General features: G+C 45.5%; 1 long non-coding RNA gene across 2 annotated transcripts; it reads right to left on the bottom strand.

Annotated features, from left to right (window-relative positions):
* Positions 1-1808: 1808 nt before the first annotated feature.
* Positions 1809-7185, bottom strand: LOC123169490 (uncharacterized). Of its 2 annotated transcripts, XR_006484857.1 has the most exons (7): positions 6690-7185; positions 6136-6568; positions 5962-6068; positions 5232-5887; positions 4343-4816; positions 4202-4255; positions 1809-2229 (listed from the first exon to the last, which is right to left on the bottom strand). It is a non-coding gene; the product is annotated as an uncharacterized lncRNA (long non-coding RNA). The 2 variants fall into 2 exon arrangements; XR_006484856.1 differs by lacking the exon at positions 6690-7185 and having other exon boundaries at positions 6136-6678.
* Between the last annotated feature and the right edge of the window lie 11159 nt (positions 7186-18344).

The following is an 18344-nucleotide window of genomic DNA, read 5'->3' as shown; positions in this document are numbered from 1 at the left end:
CTTGGCATCAATCTTTGGTACTTGTCAATCCATCTAACGCACAAAAAAATCGACTCGCAGACAGAAAAGTGATCTAACTCTATTGATGAGCACAACAGTATATACCATCCCATCATGATGTTGCCATCTCTCACACTTGATGATTACATCTTGTTATTTACAACATGTACACCATCGGGCGATTGCTTTATTAGAAATATATTTACACAATATGATCAGAGCAACATCAAGGAGTCGGATGCTGGTGCACAGATTCTTCTCAAATTCCACATGCAACCCTTGTAGAGAAGAACGACATATTTTCCTTAGGTGATTTTTGACCGAGCTCCTACAGAAAAATTCAAAGAAATCATGAGGAGCATGGAGCCAGGCAAACTAATCAGAGTAAATCATGAGAGGAGAAGCCTCTCAACCTACTACAGAGAATCGAGTCAATATTAATTCGTGTAAGAATTAAACCGTAATGTAGATCAACAACCCAGTAGTTGATAAAATAACCCTGACACAACCCATTAATACAATATATGGTCACAGGAAGTAGATTGAGATTGTGCAGATATCATGATCTACGAACTGTATCTACGAATATTGATTGCAAAGTCACAAACAGAACCTCCTCACATCACAAAACAAATGTTTCATCAACAGAAACTCTAGCGAATGCCAATTGGATTATAGAAGTAAGATAGAGACATCGAAAAAAAGAAAAGATAATTCAAAGAGTATATATTCTATTTTCTTACTTGACATCACAGAGAATGCAAGTCAAAGATATTGCGATACATCTTACCCTTCTATAAATTGACTGCAAGGCACAATCCCCAGCAAAATATACAGAATGAATTGCTCCTATGGTCCAAGTATTGCATAAATAGTTATATACAGACTATTCAACAGTGAGCATAAACATGGCATGTACTACCAAAATCCCTTGGATATGGAGCTTAGTGTGCATGTCTATTCGTCTTGTTTCCCTAGTACAATGCCCATGCGTTGCCACGGTCCTTTTAAATTTTTTTTCTGATTGCATACATAAGCATAATGCACTTCCAATTTCACATGTATAGAAAAAAATTACAGTAACAATCGAAAAATGTACTTGATGCAATGTATTTTCATTATTCCACTTCACTTTCATCTCCTAGTAGAACGCCCGTGCGTTGCAACGGGCTATATTGATGACTTCTTTTTTTACGTCAAAGCACTCTTCTTTTCTTCCATTCTTCCTTCCCCCAATTAAAAATGTTTCTCAGAGTGATATGTGAATGGATAAATTTACAACGATACTAAAATATGAAGGACTAAAACCATATTTATGGAAGAACATATTTCTACAACACATTCGACATGAAACTTATGGTGTTTGATAGATTGGATAAAACACGATGCTGACTTAGCACCAAATCTCATTGATATTTCAAAACATGGTTGTCGTGCCATTGTACCTGAAAGATCTGTCTCCCCCTTCCTCGCTCCCTCTCTAGTAGCCATCTCATGAGCCGGTCATCATTGTTGCTGTTGATGGCGATGACAACAATGAGGAGGAACACCACAAGAGCTAGATGTTCTTGACCTCTTCCCTATGGTAACTGCCGCCTCTGCATTGGGTGTCGTTCATCAACACCACCGCTGCACCAGCTACTACTTGTATAGAAAATAAGAAGATAGAAACTTTGTGTGTTGGGTGGGCTTGAATTTGAAATTATAGCCTTATAGGAGGAAAACTTATATGAAATATGCTACAAAAATATCATCTTGTGTTTAAAGCCATGGAAACAAGATCTTTAATAAGGCCATGAGAAGACATGTGCAAAGCAACATAGTACTAAGGTGACTATGCTTTGCCATGGATTCAAGAAAGACATGAAAGTCCAGCTATAGTAATTTTCTCCTACACATTATGTGTAATTTAGACATAGATCTATTCAAGTCCAAAAAGAATAGTGATGAACACTGATTTATCACAATTTTAATCACAACACCTGTTTAAAAGATCCAGGGAGAGAAAGAGATCCATCCGGGGAGCAAGCATGTGTCGTTTATGACGGCCAAAGTGCAAAAGTAAAAAGGAAAACGACCAGCAACACCACCACAACCTAGTTCTCCTTCTAGCACCGCGTGCAATGAAGAGGGTCTGAGCTTGAAACAACAGCCTCGTTGGGTCTTTTTTGTTGCAGCCGAGATGTAGGGGATTGCAAGCACCCTGCCTAGAGGATTCCAGAATGAAACCTGCAATATTAAAGGCAAACAGAAAATCATTAAAGGCAATCTTAGAGGTGCAAAATCATCAAGCTATGGATGCCCTCATAGAGAGACTTCTTGTCATCAAAACCGACAAGGTACAACTTGCGTACTCACACAGCTCCCACCGTCTAATTTTACTTTTTACCAATCCAAGTTATTTTTAAGGCTTCATTGGTATGCTGCAAAATCACACACATGTATAGAAATTACCATTACAATTTGTGTGGCATTCATAGAAGTTACTCCCTCCGTCCCATGATATAAGAGTGTTTTTGACTCTAGTATAGTGTCAAAAACGCTCTTATATTTTACGATAGAGGGAGTAGAAAAAAAATGCTAATCCAGTTTAGCTTGATTGGTTACCTTGGTAAACCCACATGTCATTGAACTTAATTATACCTTTTCTAATTTGGGAAGGAATGGGGAAAACATTTGTAGTCTGCACATTTTTTATATGTAGATGTATTGTCTACCCGACAAAGGCCTTTTTTAGGAGAAAGGCAGGAGCTTTGCCCAATTCATTAAGAGAGGAAAATAAAATTACAGAATGGCCCTGTTTATGAGGAAAACAAGGCCGAAAACCATGCGATTTAAAAGGGAAAATTGTGCAAAGCCCCGAAAAAAGAAGAGAAACAAAAAAGAAACAACAATTCCGACATCAGCCAACTCGAAACTATACCACCAACTTGCCCACACCCCAGAGATGAGTGGATGAACTCTTCCGAGATGCCTTCAAGAAGGATAACGACGCCCAAGGGCGCCGCCGTTTCCATCCTTTTCCCGCTAGGATCGGAAATCCTGTATTTTCCATATCCATACGATCGAGTCATTAGGTTTCTGAAATAGTGTAATGGAAAAAGAAGTGCTTCGAATCATTGCTATTTGACTCGGACCTGTTCTGAAAAAGTTGAGGTATTTCGAATTGTTTGTTGACACGGACAAAGTAAGTCGCGGTCATCGACCCCCTTCGAAGACTTAAGATTTCGCCTAGAGTGACCCACAACAGCTGGCAGACCTCAGGAGATGGCCGCCCACACCAACAACCCCCACGGCAACCCTTAAAACCAGCAAGCCATGGTCTAGTGAAGAGGAGGAACTCATCGATGACAACTCCAAAGAGGAGGGAGCTACAACGCCATGGTCGCTGGTATCCTTCAACGCCCATCAAACCAAGACTTTCGCCCTAAGCCCCTCGACCTAACCCAGCCCCGAGGAAGGAACTCAGCCACCGCCGATCGAGAGCAAGCCAAGACCACGCTATATGGGCAGCAGCAAACCATGACCACTAGTTCCGAGAGCCCTTCGATCGATCCGCACGACCAACATGGAGGCGAGTCAACACCAACGCACAACACAACACAACCGAGCCTCAGATACACCACGAAAGCCAAAGCTCACGCGGTAAGCACGGCCCGGACGCAGCCCAACCATGCCCATGTCACAGTATCCAACGGCCAGCCCCATGGCCGGAGCGGACAGATCGGGACCGCCATGATCAGAGCCTTCGAGCCCGCTCCCGGGCAGCTGCCCCAGCAACCGAGTCGCCCACGCCTCCTAGGCCACCCACCTCACCACATCCGCCGACGCAAGAGGCACGACACCGCGCTGGCCGTCGCCCTCCGCTTGCCGCCCGCCCCATGAGCTCCCCAACTCATGGAGGACACAACCGCGGAGAAAAGGAACCGTCCCCGCCGCCGCCCGCTCGGCGACGGTGAGGGGAGGAGGAGGGTGGGGGTCGCCGGGCTTAGGGTCGCCCATGGGGATGGAGTGACATGGGGCTGGTCGGCATTTCACTGTCTAGCTGTTTTATCATTTCCAACAAAGGCCTTTCATGCAATATAATTGGGCTATTAAGTTCTAGTATCGATCATACTGTGAGAACAACAAAAAAAGAGCATATTGTATACAACGCCACAATAATGATATCATAGACATACATAAAAGTACATGTTAGTACCTTGAGCATTTTAATCCCTTCCTCGTACGTTAGCTTCAACGTTTTCTCTAGGTACTGTATATAAATTAGAAGAAGTTGAGACAGTAAATTAAGCAAAAGCACACATATAACAACACAAAACAGTAAGGAGTAATGGCTTACCTTCAGAGGTTCAAATGGATACTGCCTATTTATTTTCTCGAGTTCCTTCTGACAATTTTCATTTGGGTGTTTGAATATTGCTACAATTAGCAATCTATGATATCACAAACCTGAAAACAAAAAATCAGTACTTGGTCAGCATCGCTTCAATAGACAAACTAAAGAATTATTTCCTCCAAATCTTCCTTGCCTCAAAGTAGTGCTCCTTAATCTCCATTTCTGCATCCAACCCAATAAACTCACACAGATGCCTGTGAGTGTTTGATTTTTCTGATCTAAATACCGGACCAGCCTCAAACACGCGCCCAAAGCCACCACAGATGCTCATTTGCTTGTATGATTGTGGAGACTGCGCTAAACAAGCAGGCTGGTAATTGTACGCCAGCTTGAATGGAGATGCACCAAGTTCACTTGATCCACCAATCAACTTTGGACTGTGGATCCCAAGTCCGAGAACAAAAACTCGCTGAAAGTCTGCATGTGTATCCAACAATCATGACATGTACTCCCTATGTAAAGAAATATAAGAGCGTTTAGATCACTTCTTTAGTGATCTAAACACTCTTATATTTCTTTGAGGAGGGATTATGGACCAAAAGAAGAAAATAAACATTGCATGCTACAGAAATGGATAATAAAATCTATCTGCATGAGATGCCACATGAATGTCACAAACATAAGCATAGTTTCGATGCACACTATCCATGTTGCATGTTAAATACAGGTTTGTGCACGTTGCCTTTTGCTGGTAGATGGAGATACTAAGATGAAAAATGGTCACACAAAAATTGCTTTTCAAATGTTAATATTACCAAGACTAATCCATGAATAAAATGTATGCAAATATGCACAGTAAAGATACTTAAAATAGTTACTGTACTAAACTCACTGATATAGAGCTATCAAAACCGGAGCCAAGGCTCAAATCTTGAACAACGATCAAAGCAGACTTCAGCCTTGTGGTTGCCGCATAGGCTCACCACACTGACAACACCAACTCTCTTCCGTCTTCTCAGTTTCTTGACAAAAAATGATACTGCTAATTGCACATTAGGGAGTAAATTATGCTTCAAGCATTCCTCAAACCAAATCGGCAATATGTAGGCTTAAAATATCAGCAGGCATCCACACAGATTTCTACAGCTGAAATATAGTGTTGTGATTTGTGTACCCATAATGCAGAATAACCTATTGTTCTATTTGGTGGTTAAATAAATAAACATTATTGTTTTTGGCTAGTGCCTGTAGAGCTACTAAATGATAGTCAGTGTCACTGTATATTTCTAAGAAAGAAAATTATAAGACTTCATTGGTTGTAAATAACGCTAATTGTAGGGAGTTGCCACCAATGTCGACTTGAAAAGAAAATTATGGAGCTTCAGTTCATATGCATCTAGTCATATAAAAAAATAAGAACACATGCTTCAGCTCCTGTTAGTTCAGTCACAAAAAAAATCACCACCAAAAATCAGAAGACAAAGTATCATTGTTATATTTGTTGACTTGATTGATTACTGTAGGTTAACACACCCAACTGGAATTAACCTGCAATAGGATAAAAGAAATTAAGATTTGAGACGTGTGTTATAGGGTTCATAGAAGAGAGAAGAGGGAGGTACCATAGCAAATCATTGGTCGCACAGTTTGACATTCAACTTTCCATTTGCCAATGAGACCTCAGTGATTCATATACATAAACGTTGATTGATATATCAGGTCCAACTCCCTGTAACTCATAAAAGTTACTGGGAAGTCAACTAAAAAACAATTCTCAGTAGAAGCATACGGCTTACCAATAAGGTGGACCAAAGGCCTTTATACAATCCTCTACCACTCTCTTCTCTACAAATTGTAGACAACATGTGAAAGATGCCCTTGTAATACCTAGTGGTTTTCTGCAGAATTTTATAGACATGAAAGTTTAGCTTACTAAAACCTGTTCCTTTGGTCTGTAAAGCTGCATTGCATGAAAGCGTTAGGTAAAGATGCTCTAAGTTCTAACTGGAAGTTATATTGATTGATTGATTGGCTTAGTGTTATTCACAAATCACAAAAGGAAGAAAAGCATCACCTGTGTTGTCAGGTGATTTCGAACAACATCCAATGGGTAAGTTACAGATGCATGTGTCACTCACGCTAGACCACCACCAAGTAAACATATAGACACTAACATAATTTGGGCCGTCCATTCCGTGAAGCTGCAACTATATTTCGAAATTTATAAACCTATAACAAAAAAACATAGTCACGAGAAATCTTGCAAGTTAACATACTAAAATTCAGTGCTGAACTTTTTGTATCGCTCATATCAATAGAAGCTGATGGTGGAATAAGAAAATCGATGTACAATTTTGACAAGATTGCCTTTCGAATATGCCCAAAACACTTCTTGTCGAACAACCCACGAAGCCATGTGCCATATACTACCCTTCCTTAGAGCTGCAACATCTGAATGCATACTTGCCACCTGTCGGATCAGTATGCCACAAGCTCATACAACAAACTTTATCATCAGCATATGGGTTATGTGACAAAAAAATTACTGTATTCAAGAACATTTTCAAGAGATTGCAATTTTGTAGCTATGAACAGCATATGGTACATACAATGAATCCACAGCCAAGGTTTAAGTTTGGACCATGATTGGACAATACAGCGCAGAGTGTTGTAAATTAACAACAATAATAATAGGCCATGACTGTCAACCAGAGATATATTGTTTGGGGCAATCAATTCAAAGCGAGGGAAGAATATATATATCACATTCAGGGAACTAAGTTGATATTATCAGCATCCAATTCCTTTGAAGAATCTATATATGTGCAGTATGAAATAGAAGAGAAATATTCCTTCACGCTCACAATCCGTGCACACGAGAACGCGGGAGATAAAAGAGGGGGCGGGAAGCCTATTACCTGCAAGAGGATGGAGAGTGGTGAGGATCGAGATGCAGATCTTGCCGACCACGCCGGCGAGGTGTGCGACGGTGATCCAGCCAAGGAGCCGCTGCACTTGGCAGGGGAAGGCCCCGCCGACGCCATGGAAGAGGACACGGTGGCCGCCGCCAGTCGACGGCAACGGGGACCTGGCCGATATCACCAGGGCCTGGATATCACCTCCATCATCCCAGACACGCCTTCATGGTGGGCATCCTCACGGCCCCTTGAAACCGCAACAACTTCTCCTTGCATCCCCATCGCCGGATCATAGCAAACTGCACACACGCCGAATCAGATCAAGATGCGGAAATAACCAAACCAGAAGAAGTGGAGGAGGGATTCGTACCTGGTCGAGGCCATGGACCAGAGGGTGATCTGCGGCGCCCACGCCAGATTGGTCATCATGGCCGCGGGCGAGGGAGGCGGCGGCGGCGGTTGCTCCTCTCGGGGCTGGGGCGTCTCCTCTCGGCGGCGGTGGCTCCTCTCGGGGCTGGGCGTCTCCTCTGGGCGGCGGCGGCGGCTCCTCTCGGGGCTGGAGGCTGAGATGAAACAGATCGAGATTGAGGTTAGTTTTACGTGCGGGGTGAGATACGAAAGAAAAACCAGACGAAAAAAAACCAGACGAAGGTGGGACGAAAATAAACCCGGAACGAAGACTACCAACTGAGACATTGGGAGTAGAGATAACCGCACCTAATTCCAATCCTCTCAGGCCATCAGCAATTTAGACCGTCAGATGTCATGGTTTAAACGTTCTTGGCCGTCGGATCTAACCTGAACTCGTGCACTGGGCCTTCTGTCCTAAGGGGCAGCTACTCTCTCGAAGCAAAATCCGACCGCAGGGGTTAACTAGGCCTACTGCCGCGCGAAGCCCATTTTTCTGCCTTGCACACGAGCCATCCTTCGTAGCTCCTCCTTTCCCCTCTCGACCCCCAACGGCTGACTACGTCGTCGGGCTTCTCGCCGTGCTCTGGAAGGTGGCCGCTGCTGACGCGTACGGCCACATTTGGCAGGTGGACGGCCGACCCCCAACGGCGACTTCCCTCTCGTCATCAAGGTTAGTACGAATCTGTTTTTTTTTTCAAAACGGAGGTATAAGATTTGCCTCATCTATTAAATAAGGAGAGAATAGAGTTTAGATTTTTACAGGACACCCCATACAAGCGACATGACAATTACTCACACACAATGATAGTCCCTAGCTTCTTGGCGCCGGCAGTAACCCATAACTTTGCCTCACCAATGATGGTTTGGAGGAGAATAGGCGGTGGCGCAAATTTTTGCCGAAATACTCTAGCATTTCGCTCGTTCCAAATGGTCCAAGAGGTGAGCATGACGAGAGAGGACATGGCATGCCAATTCGGGTTTCGGTCATCGATACGCTTGACCCACCACTCCTTGACGGATTCATCAAGATTCAATCGGGAATGTTGACGTGAGGTAGCCCAAGCTTCTCAATGATAGATCTCCAAAGCCTAAGAGTGTAACGACACTTGAAGAAGAGGTGTGGCCCCATTTCCTACTCTCTGTTGCATAGTGGACAAAGACCACAATTGACCCAACCACGCTTCTCCAGACGATCGGCGGTCCAAATTCGGTCTTGCAGGGCAAGCCACGCAAAGAATTTAACCTTAGGGGGTGCCCAAGCCTTCCAAACCATACGGTCCATGGGAGAGAGAGTCGATCCAAGGAACAGAGCCTTGTACGCAGTGGCCGCCGAGTAGATCCCATCGTTCGCGTGCTTCCAAGTAATGTCGTCTTCGGCTTGGTCGTCAAGGGGGAAGTCATGAACAAGCATCCAAAGAGTGAAGAATTCGCTAATGTGGCGAATGGAGATAACAGTGTTTGGATTGATTTTGAGAATCCATGCATTCTCATTGAGGGCTTCACGCACCTTCCAATTCTTTCTCCTTGATGCCTCGTAGATTAATGGAGCAATATCCATGGGTTTCCGCCCAAATAGCCAAGGGGAGTCCCAGAACGGTGTTTTTGCACCGTCACCCACAGTGATAGTTGTAGAGGCGTAGAAAAACTCGAGGTCCTCGGCGGGGCATGGGTTACCAAACCCCACCCAAGGCTTGTGGGGCTCCTTCCATTTATACCACAGCCAACGAAGACGTAAAGCCCGCGAAAAATTTTCGGTGTTGAGTACCCCCAGGCCACCATATTCCTTTGGCCTACAGACTATTTTCCAATTGACTTTGCACTTGGCTCCCGTTGTCTTATCCGCACCGGACCATAGGAACGACCTCTCCAACTTATTTAGGTTGCTGAGCGTACTTGGCGGCACAATGAGAGGCGTGATTGAGTAGATCACTTGGGATGAAATGACCGATTTGACAAGTGTCGTGCGGCCGATGGTAATGATATTTTGGCCGTCCCAAGTGGCCAATTTGCTCGCCGCCTTGTCCTCAAGATATTGGAAATCCATCTTTCTGAGCTGCCAAACAGAGAGAGGCAAGCCAAGATACTTCACCGGGAAAGTAGCACGAGTTGCAGGCAAGCACTGAAGAGTGTGCCCAAGATTAAGATGACTACATCGAATTGGCACAACGGAGCTTTTCTGAAAGTTGGTGCATAGACCTGTCACTTCACCAAAGCCTCTCAAGATGGAAGCAAGATTGTCAACGTCCCTTTTGATAGGAGCCAGAAAAACAGCAGCAGCATCCGCATATATGGAGGTTCTCACCGTAGGCCCCCGCCCACGTATCTTGTGAAGAAGGCCTTTCCGGGTTGCCAAATCCAGAATCTTATGCAGCGGATCAATCGCGATGACGAAAAGCAGGGGGGAAATGGGGTCCCCCTGCCGAAACCCCTTCCCATGCTTAATGGGAGGGCCGGGGATGCCATTTAAGAGAACACGAGACGATGACGAGGATAGGAGTGCGGCAATCCAAGCCCGGAACCTATCCGGGAAACCCAAACGCTGAAGGAGATCTAACATGTAGCCCCACTTGACGGAGTCAAAAGCCTTTCTTATGTCCAGCGTGAAAAGGAGTGACGGGGTCTTGCACTTGTGTAAGCGCCTAGCAAAATTACGCACGCACATGAAGTTGTCATGTATACTACGCCTCTTTATGAATGCACTTTGGGCGTTGGAGACAAGGCAGTCCATGTGTGGAGCCAGCCGGAGCGAAAGGACCTTGGCAATTATTCTTGCGATAGCGTGGATGAGACTGATAGGTCTGTAATCAGAGATGCCTTCCGCACCCTCCTTTTTGGGCAATAGCACAACATTGACGGAATTCAACCAATGCAGGCTGGAGGTGTGTAGAGAGTCAAAACACTGGATGACTCTCATGACCAAAAGCTTGATGATGCCCCAACACTTCTTGAAGAAGATCCCTGTGAAGCCATCCGGACCAGGCGCCTTATCACTAGGCATCTCCTTTATGGCCACGAATCTGTTTTTGACGACTCTGTTCCGGACACATTCTGTTCTTGTCGCAAATTATTCCAAAGAACAAAACGTAAAGAAAATCTGACCAGAATATTGTTCAGTGGCAGGTGAGCGGGTGGGGATCGTGGGGCTGGGCAATATCGGCTCCCGCGTCATCGGCGTCTCACCGCCTTCGGCTGCGCCGTCTCCTACCACTCGAGCTCACCCAAGCTGTCGGTGCCGTAGTAGTTCGTCCCGGTGCCGCGCGACCTCGCCGCAGGCAGCGATGTGATGGTGCTGCCCTCACAGCGATTTGGGTTTTCATCCGTCCGTTTTGGCGATGTGAACATTCCTGACCGTCAGATCTGATGTACGAAGCGTTCTGTCCCGCACTATGTGTAATCTGACCCAGCTGTCCTCTGGGCTTCTGCTCCAGGGGCCGAAACGAAAGCCTCTGGGCCATCGACCAGCCGTCAGCCCATTCCAGCGCTAAAGGAGGTCTGCTGGGTTTGCGAGGCATACAGAGGAGCGACCGCGTCCAATCCTTTCGGTCCCGATTCGGTTGCCTAAAGAAAAAAAATCCCGTCCCGATTCGAGGCGCATCGAAGCGACCGCACCGGCGGCGGCGACAAGCCGGCGACACTGGTGATGCCCGCCGTCAAGCGGAAACCTCCATCCCTCCCCGTGCCTTATCTCCTCTTCTCCTAACTCCCCCTCTGGTGCGCCGCCGAGCACAACTTGGAGCGGCAGCCCCCACCACGATCCGCTTCGTCCTCCCTTCACCCGAGTCATCCAGGTGGCCATGGTGTCTACAGCTGCGTTTAGGTATGTACGCCGTACGCGCGATCCCACCCCCCGCTGCTTGCTCTGCATGACCTGTGTTGATCCCACCCCCCGCTGCTTGCTCTGCATGATCTAATGTCGCCGTTTTGATTCCTTCCAATGAGCCATGTTCAAAGTCATCCTCCCGTCCACCCATTAATTAGAAGTTTAGAACTAAAGTGTGAGCTCACATATTTGCAAAAAGTGTGAGCTCCTATATATGTATCCTCCGGAGCCTTGCGGGCATGCCATGTCCTCCCCAGCTTCGCGGTCCTTCCTTTCACCTCCACGAGCTTTTGCATTTTGTTAAATTCTAAAGTCCTTGCAAGCTCAATTTATTTTGCATGTTTGATTGGTAAGTTCAGAGCTTCAAGGGTCGGACAATCATGCCTGGTTGAAATATGTCAGATTCCAGCCATGTAATTTACTAACGAGATTTCACTAAAGAAATTGAGAGCATATCTTAGTCCGGGAATAAAAAAAAGGACAAATATATATCGACTTGACGACATTTAAGAGCTCTATTTTGTTGTGTTCTTGAGTCTTTTTGTTTCTGCGAGGAGTGTTCTTGGGTCTTGACTGGCATCCAGAAAACATCTTTCACTTGAAATATTGATGTGTAATGATGTTGATCTTGTCACAGAAGGAAAAAATGGTCATATGTCAATTTCCAGGAATGATTAAATTGTCGAAAATACTTTTTATCTTTCTTGAGAGCAAGGAATAGATTATTTGTGCACTGGATTTATTCTCCTTTGTTCCATTTTACTACGTGAATTATTTGACCCTTCCAAGGAATGAAGAGAATGAAAGGGACACGTGTTTGACTCTTGGTGCTTAAGCAAAAGGAATGAGCTAACATGAAGTGATATCTGATCACGATTAATTAATTGACGTTGTATAAAACATGGGCTAATTGCTTCTGAAGCAAGTTACTGACCTTTTCAAGCCACTTGACTAACACAAGTTACGTACAGTTTTTTCTCGCTTTTCTTTTCAGTTTTTCCTCATATATTGTTTATCCTTTAGAACATACATTTTCAAATGATTTTTGACATTGTAATCCGTTGGAGTATTGCTTGGATGAGTGCTTATTTATTAATTATATAATCACTGATTCCCCACAAACGAATTCATTTATTGATTAATTGTACTAACTGAACTTTGATATGGTTAATTTTAGCGAAGATGCATGCCACTATTTTCTCAAAAACAAAAAGGAAAAACGCGCAACAATAAATATGATTCAAACCAGGGCATCCGATAGTTTGATTTGTAGGATTTTTATTGAAAATTTGTAGTACATTAACTATTATAATTTTCTGTACTAGTGTCATTTGAGTGGTAAGAATAGCTACCATATATAAAAAAAATACTATTTATGATTATTTTGTTCTATATTCTTAAAGAAAAATTCATTGACTCAAACATGTTTGAAATAATCATTTTTATTTTGGAATACGCTTGAGAGCGTATCTTTTCACTGATAGAGAAAAAGAGAAGAAGTACAAAGATTGACACCCAAGCTACGTATACAGAGAGGCGTAGATGGGCGCAGTTTGAGCAGAAGAGGCGGGACGCTCACTTGCTCAGTCCCCAAGCACAAAAGTTCAGATTACAGGAACCCTTTTTAGATGGGCGTAGATGGGCGCAGTTTAGACCCTCGATCTCGGCTCCCCCTCGTGTCGCCTCCCCCTAGGCGACGCCAAGGGCCCCCAAACCCTAGCGCCGCAGGCCTCCACTCGCGCCGCCCTCTGCCGCTGCTACCGCCGGCGAGGGCCAGGGTGACGGCGGGCCCGGCGCCGAAGGCACCTGGGCGGGTGGATGCGGCGAGATCTCATCTGAGGCGGCAGGGGCGACCCTTCTTGTAAGATCCGAAGGCGGCGGCTGGGGCGGCGATCCATTGCCGTGCGGTGGTGGCCGAAGCGCCATAAGCCGGCGGAGCGGCGGCCCTGAGATGAACGGCGGCAGTGGCAGCGCCCCATCCGACGGGGTACCTGATCTGCGCGGAGATGGTGGCGGTGGCGACTGCGGATCCAACACCCCGATCGGATCCGCCGCGGGGTGGCCTTCCGCCGACCGGCGGCGCGTGGAGGGACCGGTGAGGAGATGTCGAATCTCCGCCGGTTTACCGACGGCGGCGTTTGTCTTCGTTGCGAGACTCCGCTTGGTTCCAGCCAACCGCGAGATCGGGACGACGTGGCTACCGGTGAAAATCACGCCTGACTGCGGTCATGGTGGAGGATGGCGGCGTCTCGGACGTCGTTCCCTTCTCGGGGCATCGTTGTTGCAGGTCACGTCAACCAGATCGGAAGGTTCCGGGGGAAACCCTAGATCTGGGTCTACCGGATCGGACGATGACGACGTTTCGATGTCGTTCTCCCTCCTGGGGAGGGGGGCATCGTTTTGGAGCAAGTGTTGGCTGAAGGGTACAAGAGGAGGAGCGGTGTGGTATCTGACACGTAGACAACGGCGAGTCTCAGCGGCATGGAGTAGCGGGGTCTCGCTGGTGGGCGTGTGATGATGGACGAGCGCAGGATGGTGGCGTTGTCTGGCGTCGTGGTGGTGTCGACGGCAGCTAGACCGGGCAAGTTACATGCAGCAGTACATCACTAAAGATGGATTGGTGGCAGGTGGCTGCGGCGGCCTCATACCCGGCAGGCGTCCTGGTTGGGACCTCAGGTCTTAGATGTTAGGTTTGGCTGCGAGGTCTGTTTGGCATTAGGCCCAGACTATCAGCATCCCTTCATCAACTGCATAGGAGTAGCGACAAATGTTGCCTAGACGGTGGCTTTAGTCTTACTTTTGTATAATTTTGTAAAGTCTTGTGTGAATAATTAATAAAGTGGCTGCATGCATCGTTCAGATGCGAGGCCGGGGGTCCTCCTCCATTTCTAAAAAAAAGAACTCTTTGTAATAAAGGCTCTCAACAACCATACACACTACACGACCAGCAATTTATAGGCAACCATGTTCTCCGCGTGCTTCTGAGCCACTGAGTTTTGACACCGCTCAGAAACCCCATGCTAGCAGAAGAGGAGAAAAAACTAAGCAAGAATGAGTAAAGAAATGAAGTTCATCTTGAGAAATAGGAGAAATTGGGAAGAAAACGCGCAGCGGCTCTTCTTGGACACGTTTAATATGAAGTGAAGACGTAGTGTGGAGCCATATGAATTTTTGACGCAGCACCATGGGTCGGGGTCTCAGGGGATGTTTGGTTCGCTACAGTGTGGCTTTTAGCCTGACCTGAAGCTTGCCTGTGAATTACTGGGAGCTGTTTGGTTCCTTACCAGAAAAAGCTAGTAGGTTCCTGGCCCCAGGCATCTTAATTAGCCTGGCTTCTTATACTATAGTACGAGGGATTGTCGTAATCAATAGCATCTTTACTATAGTGCTTTTAATATAGTACTATAGTTCACTAGGGGGGGGCGCCAGGCGGCAACCAAACACTTATCTTCGCGGGTAGGCTGGCAGGCAAACAAATTCAGCTTTTCTCACACACGACGGTGAGGACTCGAATCAAAGAACCCCTAATGTCGAGAATGAGTCCTTGGCTCAATGGTTGGTGTTGGCGGTGGCCAGCCAGCTAGGATCAACAGGAGTATCTCACCTAGGATATTTTCCTCAGTTTTTAGTGACACGCTCGGTTACTTGTATCATTTTCTGGCCACTTTGCATACTTGTTTCAGTTGGGCCTAGTTGAGCTAATGTAGGTAAAAACAAACATTTGCATGTACTTTGCTTGCCTGCATGTAGGCTGTCTGCATTAGGGGAGCTATTTTTGCCAGGCATTTGGTTGTGTGCACTGTCTAGGCTGAAGCAAGTACCTAGTGTTTGGTTGCATACATGCAATTAAACATATAAAGCCTCAAGGACTGGTAGTAGAGGACTGGTAGTCACAACCGATGCCTCGAGCGCACCACACCACACGAGGCGAAGCGGAAGGCAACGGCAGGCGTAGGCGCGCGGTGCAAGGAGGCGGGCGCGGTCGGGCCGCGGCGGCGGTGGGCGTGGGCGGCTGCGGAAGGGCGCAGCGGAAGCGAGCAGCGCCGGACGTGCGCGGGGCAGCGCTGGAGGGCGCGGGACAGGGCGCCCTAGCCTCCAATCCCCTTCCTCCCTCAAGCCCCGCTCATTCCCCTCTTCCTTCTTCCGCCGCCCCTTCTCCTTCCCCTTCGCTTCTCTCCTCATCTGCTAGCCCGTGGTTGCTGATGCCTCTCCTCAAGCCGCGCCACCAACCATCTCTCCGCCCCTTTCTCTCGTGCTTGCAAGATAGCGCCTCCCAACTCCCATGTTATCGATCTGGTGTTGCTGTGCGTGAGGAGGACAGACATGGGGAAGGCTCAGCAAGGCAGCACTCGCGTCGCAGTGGAGTGGAGCCGGCCGTCACTACCAACTGCTGCTCCCTGGTTGCCGTCCCTCATCCCTCATCTGGGTTGCACTTCTTTGGCCCTGCCATCTTCTTCCTTCCCAGTTTTTTTCTCTTGATTTCATAGGTTCTTTGATAATCTGATTTTGATTCTTGATTTATGTTTTTCTTTTGAACAAGATGTTCGCAGATCAGGCGAAGAAGAGAGGAAGGATCATGCGGAAGAGTTGCAACCCGATAGCTCAGGCGACAATGAGCAGATATATGTCATCTAACTCGGCCTCTTCTTGTTCATGTCGTGACTGGTTGCAGAGGTACCTCTCTAGAAGAAGAATGAGGTGAGATTTGATTTTCCCTGACTGAGATTGGATTACAGTTTTTTTGCTTGATTATCTGGTCATGTTTAGTTAGGGTAAGTCATTGATGGTTGATCTTGTTAGCTACAGATGCTATCCCCTGTTCCGAACAAGATTGAATATTGATGGACTAAAATTAGTGTTTGATTCATTCTTCTTTGTAGGATGCTCACAGTGTTATCCAATTTAATCAGATAGATCATACATATGCAGCTTATGTGGCGTCTACGGTACATAAAAAGGAAGGTCTTGCATCTTAGGTACACATTGCTTCTGCTTTCATGTAACCTTACCATTCTTACGAGGGTGAAAAACTGGCCAATGATGCTTTAGTTACAGGCTGCCATTTTTCTATCGCATAATCAGAACTTGATTTCCTTCCAAGCCCATGTTGTTACCTAATGAAGATGATGTGTAATCATAGATAGTTGGTTTTAGCAGACTAACAGTTCTCTCGGGCTCATTGTATAGATATTTGTTCTTTTTTAGGCGATGGATATTTGTTCTGTTAGCCGCAACCTGTTAGATATATGTTCTCTCAGCTGCAGATTGTCTTTTCTCTCCTGTAAACCAATGCTGCAGCCAAATTTCATGTTCTGATGTGCATGTGTGCCTTCATTTACATTATTGGAGGACAAACTGTTTTGTTTTGTGAGTCTGCACTTCTCTATGCATATGAATGATCAAATTTCGTTTTGATATATAACAAGCCTTGCCCCATCTCATAACAGAATATTAGTGGGATGTATTATCCAGTATGCTCTCTCGGTATTGATGTCACTTATTGTGAATTGACGAGTACAGACTCACACTGCTAGGTACATGCATGTTAAAATTTTGTTTGTAAGGAATTTGTCCCCTGAAAATTGTGGTGAAACAAAGATTTAATTCAGAGGTATGTTATGTGCTAGGCCATCGACACACCTATTTTGAGGGCAAGGTCAGGTCTGAGTTCATCCTATTTTATTTCTTCAGTCTCAAGTGAAGATTCATCTCTCATTCACTAAAATTCATTTTTATGTAATTATTTTATTGATCCATGACACCAACCATCCACTGTTTGAACATTTAGCCTGCGTTTATACTAATTATGATTTCCTACGTCCGTACATTTAGCTTGCAATAATGCACCAGTCCATTTCATTGTGGAAGTTCCTGCTATTCAAATAGGTGTTATTGGTGCTGGAGAATGTACGATTAAATGTGCCGATGTATCTTAACTTATACCACTCATATAGAAATTAAAAATCATAAACTCCAAAGACGCAGCAGAATTAGTCACACGTTCTTAAGTTAGGGATGCCATGTTTTTGTGCAAAATGTTTTCTATTGGGTATCGACACGAAAGGCTTATATGGTATGCTATTTGTGTCCGAAAGCTTTATCATGGCATCGATCTTGGTTTTGGCTTATAAATGTCAATCTTGAAGACTTATATGGTATGCCATGCAGAGGTTGGATGGACTTCAGCCTGAAGCTGGCCACAGGTTGCAGGATAGCAGGATGTGTATTTCAGAGACCAGGTGATATCGTTGCCGACAGGTACCTGAAGTACGCACTTCTAAATTTGGTCATTTATTTATCCTCTTAGTTGGTTTCCCTTGCTACAACCTATGTTTCTGGCACCTGTTGGATTCCCATCCTCTACAAGTATATATATCATAGGTAGTGGGCGATCAAGTGTGTGCATTTTATGACGTAAATTTACTTGTGTTTTGTTTCAAATGTAATATGCCCTAAATCATTTACTGAACTTTCAATTCTTTTTCGGAACTAGGCGAGTAAAACCAATTTGTTTTCTGCCATCCTAAATTATTTGCCATGTCATCCATGTAAGTTTTAGTACCTTATACTTAGTTTGGCATATGAGAATAGTTTGTAATCCTGCTCTTTTGGAGTTTCTTCCCAGGAGAATGCATCACTCAAAAAAGTGTAATTGTTCATAATGATATAGCTTGCTCCTATTTTGCAGCCATTTTTTTCTGAACTTTAGACAATTCTTAGCCTTTTCAGCTGTTGTGTTCTAATGAATAAAGTATTATATGTGATGGCGCAAGAAACCTGCAGGCCATGATAGTCTGGCATATGTTGAAGAAGTTGGTGATGTTGGAGCTAATCTTGGCGCCGTCAGCTCCGCCCA

The sequence above is a fragment of the Triticum aestivum genome, chromosome 7D, assembly GCF_018294505.1.
Source record: "Triticum aestivum cultivar Chinese Spring chromosome 7D, IWGSC CS RefSeq v2.1, whole genome shotgun sequence".
NCBI lineage: Eukaryota > Viridiplantae > Streptophyta > Magnoliopsida > Poales > Poaceae > Triticum > Triticum aestivum.
Note: the sequence above shows the minus strand (reverse complement) of the source record. Positions and strands in the feature narration are given on the sequence as shown.